The following is a 7,888-nucleotide window of genomic DNA, read 5'->3' as shown; positions in this document are numbered from 1 at the left end:
ATGGCCTGGGCAGGAAGGTGTAAAATTGCCCGGTATTGAAATGGTTAAAAATTGCTGCACAAGTACTATGTGACATAAAAAATTGCAGCACCCACCATTTTATTCAATAGGGTGTCTGCTTTAAAAAATATATAATGTTTGGGGGTTCAAAGTAATTTCCAAGGAAAAAATATTGATTTTTTTTTTCCATATGAACAAGAAGTATCAAAAAAGGCTTGGTATTCAGGTGGTTAGAAGAGTGAGTGATGTGTAACATAAACCCCAAATGACCCCTTTTTTGGAAAGCAGACACCCCAAACTATTTGCAGAGAGGCATGTTGAGTCAATAGAAGAATTTATTTTTTTACCTCAAGTTTTTGGGAAAATGACCCAAAAAAAAAACTATTTCTAACTACCATTCAGTTTCGGGGACTCTGAAATGCCAGAATAGTGAAACCCTCCACCCCCCCCAAAAAAGAGACCCCTTTTTAGAAAGCAGACACCGAAAGGAATTTGACAAGAGGCATGTTGAGTATTTTGCAGATCTGCAAAATACCCACCATGCCTCTTAAACTCCTTAGGGTGTCTACTTTTCAAAAAGGGGTCATTTGGGGGGTTTTGGTGGCATTTCAGGGACCGCAAAACTGTGATGGGTAGTGAGGAAGTGAAATGTGGAAGTTACGCACCTTCAGGATTTCAAAGTGGTCATTGAATTTTGGGCTCCTGTATGTGGCTAGGCTCCCAAAAAGTCTCACACAAGTGGTATCCCTCATACTCGGCAGAATGTATTATGGGGTGTATTTCCACATATACCCATGGAGTGTTTGAGCAAATATAATTTAAGTTACAACTTTTTGTTAAAAAAAAAAAAGTCATTTTCTAAAAACCTGTGGAAAAAAAATAAAATTCCATGGACTCAACATGCCTCTCGGCAGATAGATTAGGGTGTCTCCTTTCCGAAAAGGGGTCATTTGGGGGTGTTTATACTGCCCTGGTATTTTATCACCTCAAGAAATGTGAAAGGCAGACAAAGTAAAAGCTGTGTAAATTCCATACTTTCTAAACAAAGGGCCAGTTTACTGTTCTTCAGACTTTATGGCGGCCGGACTGTGCCCACTGGGAGTAAACAATGACCCATCTTTGGCATTAGGGGGATAAATAGTTGAATTCAATGGCAGGAATAATGCCCCATTGTTGTCAGTGGAAGGAATGGTGTCCCATTGTTGGTGAGAGTGGCAAAAATAATGCCTCAAGGGCCAGATAAAGGCAAGCAAAGGACCACATCTGGCCCCACGAGCAGCAATTTGGAGACCAATAATCTATACCATAGTTTGTAGATGCTATAAATTTCACACAAACCAATTAATATGCAGTTATTGGGATTTATTTTACCAAAGACATATATCAAAATAAATTTTGGCCTACATTTATGGCAAAATTTTAGTTTATAGGATATATTTTCTAACAAAAATGAGAAAATATTGTTTCAAAATGTTCAGTCTTTTTTTGTTTATAGCACAAAAAAAAACTCAGAGATGATCAAATACCACCAAAAGAAAGCTTTATTTGTGTGGAAAAAAAAAGACAAATTACATTTATGTACAGTATTGCATGACCGCACAATTGTCAGTTAAACTAGTGCAACACTGTATAGCAAAAAATGGTGTCAATTGCAGTAGATACCATAATTGGTAGACGCTATAACTTTCACACCAAGCACTCTATATACACTTATTGGGGGGAGCAGAATACATTTTGGACTAAATTTATGACCAACTTTGAGTTTAGTATATATTTGTTTTATAGTCTAAAATAAAAAAATATTGGGGGGTTTTTTTTTCAAAATTTTCGGTCTTTTTTTTGTTTATAGCACAAAAAATAAAAAGCGCATAGGTGATAAAATACCACTGAAAGCTCTATTTGTGTGGGGGAAAAAAGGACATACATTTAATTTGGTTATAGCATTGCATGACCGCACAATTACCATTTGAAATAGCGCAGTGCCAAAAATCAAAAAATGGATCTCATGTATCTGCACCTCGAGAGCGGATTAATGTGCAGTAAGAATGTCACAGCACGAAGTTCCTAAGAAATATCCTTTAGCTTGTAGATCAGCCTGCTTATGCCTCCCTAAAAGGGACATGACCAAAAGATGTGTAAGAAGGGTGTCAGTACAGGTGAAACTCGAAAAATTAGAATATCGTCCAAAAGTTCATTTATTTCAGTAATGCATGAGCTGTAAGCCATAATCATCACAATTATGACAAATCACGGCTTGAACTATCTTGCTTTGCATGTAATGAGTCTATCTCATATATTAGTTTCACCTTTTAAGTTGCATTACTGAAATAAATGAACTTTTGCACGATATTCTTATTTTTCGAGTTTCACCTGTATCTTGGCAACAAAACCAGCACAGAGAAGAAACAAAAGGGGAATATTTTATGAAAAAGAAGGAGTTTTATACCAGTGTGTATCAGTTATCTGTTAAAGAGGAAAGACCTATGAGCAAAAAAGAAAAAACTGTCTTTCTGCTTATTTGTCAAGGTCTTATTCAGGTCCTTTTTCCATTTATGTAGGTAAGGGAGGGATATTGTCAGCAGGATTGTTCAGCAGAGAATAAAAGATCCAGTATGACAAAGCAGTGAGGTGGTCACAGACTGAGGCTCGAACAGGGAGATCAGTCCCTGAGACCTTTAACATAATTTGATCACAGTCAGAAAATGGTGTATGGGCAAGGCTAGCCAGCAGTCTGGCAGGGGAAAGAGCAGATCTTGGATCTGTGGGACTGTCCACCAACGAGCCTTGCGCATGAAGTGTTTAACCTTGAACTGGCTAGATAAAAGGAAAGTATTAATTCTTGAGTCCATCAAACTTGGAACAAAATCCTAGGATCTAATTATTGCAGTCATAAGACAGGGAGTCTGGGAAGAAACCCCCAGATGACCTGTCTCAAGACCACCAAGGTAGTTCCCTCGGAAGGGGTAAGATTTCACTTCATGTGATAAAGATGAGGTTTGCCATGGGATGGTCTGCAGCAGGAGAGACAACATTTCCTGCTCCAGCCCCTCTCGCTTTGGGTAAAGCCAAGAACCAGTAAGTAATTTGCTTTGCGTAAAATAAACCTGTGCACCACAATAATAAAGTTATTCAAGCTGCCACCCCCAAAAAAGTACACATACACTTGATGCATATAAAATGATAAAGGAGAGACGCTACTACTTGCAATACGTGTATAATCACAAACCAAAAAATGTTATACATTACCACATGTAAGGCAAATACAAATTATAAAGTGCTGTCTCCAACAACAAATTAACATTATGGAGTTAATTTACTAAATCTAGTGCACTCAGAATCTGCAGCTATGCATGGTAACCAGCTTCTAACTTCAGCTTGTTCCATTAAGCTTTGACCTGGAAGCTGATTGGTTTCAGAGCTGCACCAGATTTTGCACTCTCTAGTTTTAGTAAATAAACCCCTATCTGTGTCAAACAGCAATGACAAGTGGCACCTTATCCCAATCAGCTTATTTACGGCATATTACTGTGTGAACTAGAAGCATACATCCATAAAAGAAGCCAGTAAAAAAATCTTCTCCTTAACACGTCAGATCACTTGTGCATTCACCCGATGACCAGTGGAACCACAGAACACTCACCAGACAGCAAAACCCTTTTAAATAAAGTTGGTCAGCAAGTGCTCAATTTAGACTCCACTTAGTGTGTCATATACTATATGTATTTCAGCCTGGCTCTTAGTTGTCTATACCAAGGATATCTACACCTCAATATTGCCACATCCTCATATACCAGAGGGATTATACAGTAACAGTTTCAACAAGGTGCCTAGAAAACGGAGCAGTTTGAGGTGAAAAAAAGCTACAGTGAAGGAAATAACTATTTGATCCCCTGCTGAATTTGAATGTTTGCCCACTCACAAAGAAATGATCAGTCTAAAAATCAAAAAGGTAGGTGTATTGTAACACAGACAGAATAGCAACAAAAAATTCAAAAGAAATGCATGTCTAACAAATTATGCACTGATTTGCATGTTCATGAGGGAAATAAGTATTTGATCCCCTATCATTCAGCAGGATTTCTGGCTACCAGGTGTCTTTCATACAGGTAACAAGCTGCGATTAGAAGCAGTCTCTTAAAGGGAGTGCTGCTAATCTCATTTTGTTACCTGTATAAAAGACACCTGTCCACAGGAGCAATCAATCAGATTCCAAACTCTCCACCCTGGCAAAGACCAAAGAGCTGTCCAAGGATGTCAGGAACAAGATTGTAGACCTACACAAGGCTGGACTGGGCTACCAAACTATCGCCAAGCAACTTGGTGAGAAGGTGACAGCAGTTGGTGCAATCATTCGCAAATGGAAGAAACACAAAACTACTTTCAATCTCCCTAGGTCTGGTGCACCATGCAAGATCTCACCTCGTGGAGTGTCAATGATCATAAGAACAGTGAGGAATCATCCCAGAACTACATGAGGATCTTGTCAATGATCTCCAGGCAGCTGGGACCATAGTCACCAAGAAAACAATTGGTAACACACTACGCCGAAAAGGATTGAAATCCTGCAGTGCCCGCAAGGTCCCTTTGCTCAAGAAAGCACATGTCCAGGCCCGTCTGAAGTTTGCCACTGAACATCTGAATGATGCAGAGGACTGGTTGAAAGTCTTGTGGTCAGATGAGACCAAAATCAAGCTCTTTGGCATCAACTCATCTCGCCGTGTTTGGAAGAGGACTGCTGCCTATAACCCCAAGAACATCATCCCAACTGTCAAACCTGGTGGTGGAAACCTTCTGCTTTGGGGGTGTTTTTCAGCTAAGGGGACAGGACAACTGCACAGCATCAAAGGGACAATGTACCATCAATTCTTGGGTGAGAACCTTCTTCCCTCAGGCAGGGCATTGAAAATGGGTCGTGGATGGGTGGTTCCAGCATGACCATGACCCAAAACACACAGCCAAGGCAACAAAGGAGTGGGTCAAGAAGAAGCACATTAAGGTCCTGGAGTGGCCTAGCCAGTCTCCAGCCCTTAATCTGATTGAAAATCTGTGGAGGGAGCTGAAAGTTTGAGTTGCCAAACATCAGCCACCAAACCTTAATGACTTGGAGAAGATCTGCCAAGAAGAGTGGGCCAAAATCCCTCCTGAGAGGTGTGCAAACCTGGTGGTCAAATACTTTTTTCCCCTCACGAACATGCAAATCAGTGCATAATTTGTTAGTCATGCATTTCTTTTGAATTTTTTGTTGCTATTCTCTGTGTTACAATACACCTACCATTCAATTTTTAGACTGATCATTTCTTTGTGAGTGGGCAAACATTCAAAATCAGCAGGGGATCAAATACATATTTCCTGCAATGAGACAAGGTTTTCAGCAATGAAATAAATAACTTTTCAAAAAACGTATTTCTGTGAATTGACCAACTTGAGTCGACAGATAAAACAGCAAACCTAAAATCCACTATTACAGTTTACTGTAGTTACCAAAGTTTTATTAAAAAGTATTTTCTTTATTGTGGCATACTGAGATGAAGTCACATTCTTTTTATTTCTACATCATAAACACAAAAGGAAACACCACTGCTTTATCAATGGAGTAGAAGTATACATAAATATAGTTTCTGCCTATAGGTGTATGGAATAATAGATGTACCAAATACTTATAAAACATCATATTTGCCAAGAATAGAGAAACATAAAAGTAGGGCCATAGGAGCAACAAAATAAGGTACACATAACTTGCATACATATGGGCAAAACTTTGCCAATTACGGTCAGAGATAAGGAAAAGAGGCAATACAGATGTGTCCAGCCTATACATAAAAATATATATATAAAAAAAGGCTGGTTATCCTTTAAAGGGAATGTGTACCAAGGAGAAACAGGAGGCTGCCTTTGCCAACCTCTATCTGAAAATGTATCATGCTTATTGTCCAGTTTCAGATCTTTGACCAGTGGAATGAAGTCAGAACTCTAGCTTTCATAGCATCCATTGAAAGGAAATCCATAATGAAAAAAGTAGCTAGGGGGCATGTCCAATCACCTGAATGTACCAGCATATAATCCAGGTTATGACTATCCAGACTATGCCCTGTACGATTAAAGATAGTTAGCTCCACGCTACATTAATACAATAAAGGCTGTGGCACAACAATGAAGGACTTCTGTATTCACTCTAAATATCTGACTGAAGAAATTAAAGTCAGCCAAGCAACTATCATTCTCAGAAGGCACAATGGCAGCTGAAACACCCTGGTTCACAGAGGTTTTCTTCAATAATGTACTAGCATGACAGCCTGAAGTCTCTCAAGAAGAGGTGAAAGGCCTGAGGAAGTTACACAGACATTCCCAAAGTACTGCTACAGTTTTGTGGCACTCATGTCCTAATACCATTACCCTAAGCCGCTCTCTGACTGGGAATGGGCCATTATATGGCCTCCACAAGACTAACAATGATTGCGTCCAGCTTGTGGCACACGGTGGAAGCCACATATCTATGCCCACTACCGTCGTTTCATCAGGACCTGAGCTTTTTTTATTTCTGATTTAGACCTGTTCCTTTGTTAATGGTCAGTTTAAAACAAACTAGGGACAGATGTTTGCATAGGTTTTCACATCCCTTGGGATACTCCAAATTTTGCATTTACAATCTACCAAAAATTCAAGTCACAAATGTATGTTTGTAAATGCATATTTTTTTTTTTTTTTTTTTTTTTTAACCATTTGCCCTCATTAGGATTTACCCCCTTCCTGACCAGGCCATTTTTTGCATTACGGCACTGCGTTACTTAACTGACAAACGCGCGGTCATGCAATGCTGCACCCAAATGAAATGTATGTCCTTTTTTCCTCCATGAAGAAAGCTTTCTTTCTTTAATCGCCTGTGCATTTTTTTATTTTTTGCGATAAAAAAAATTAAAATAAAATATTTTTGACTTTTTACTATTAAAAATGTCCAATAAAAAATTAAAAAAAGCAAGTTATCAAATTTAGGCAAAAATGTATTCTGCTACATGTCTTTGCAAAAAAAATCCTAATACATGTAAATTAATTGGTTTACATGAAAGTTATAGCGTTTACAAATGGCAGTATTTATACTGGCATTGTGTTTTATTTTTACTAGTAATGGCGGCGGTCAGCGACTTACAGCAGGCATTCTGGCACTGGGGGAGAACTGACTTGGTGTCCCGGACATTCCCAGTGCCACCAATACAGTGATCAGTACTAATAAAAAGCACCAACACTGTACTAATGGCACTGGGCAGGAAGGGGTTAATATGTGGGGCGATCAAAGGATTAACTGTGCTGTTTTACACTGTGGCTGTGCTTCACTAAGCACACTACTTTGCATGGGTGTGCTAAGCACAGCCATGCAAAGCAGTGTGCAGCAGCTGACGGGAGAGAACTGTTTTGTTTATAAATCAGTTCTCCCAATGGAGATGCTCAGCAATCACCAGGCACCAGCGGGTAAGCACCGGCCGATCCCCAACGACTGACAGCCGCAGCCGGCAACGCAGGTAGGGCTCACGCATGCCCCCTACCTGGAAGTGCAAAATCACACTAATATATATATATATATATACACACATACATATATACACACATATACATATATACACACATACACATATATACACACATACATATATACACATTATATATATATATACATATATATACATACACACGTGATTTTGCGCACCTGTGCCACCCTGTAGCAGTACTTCTGCTATAGGGCGGACAGGAAGCAGTTATTTGTGGCTACCATGGGTGACCTCCCTCTGAAATGATAAGTACACGTGTCTTCAGACCACTAAACAGTCAGAATAGCCAGCGGAGTCACAGTAAAGTACTGACCTGCATACTTTTTATGTCCATGCTCCAAAAAATT

Source organism: Staurois parvus, unplaced genomic scaffold (assembly GCF_062004578.1).
Source record: "Staurois parvus isolate SC_StPar_1 unplaced genomic scaffold, SC_StPar_1.0 ptg000434l, whole genome shotgun sequence".
NCBI lineage: Eukaryota > Metazoa > Chordata > Amphibia > Anura > Ranidae > Staurois > Staurois parvus.
This window is presented reverse-complemented; position numbering follows the sequence as displayed.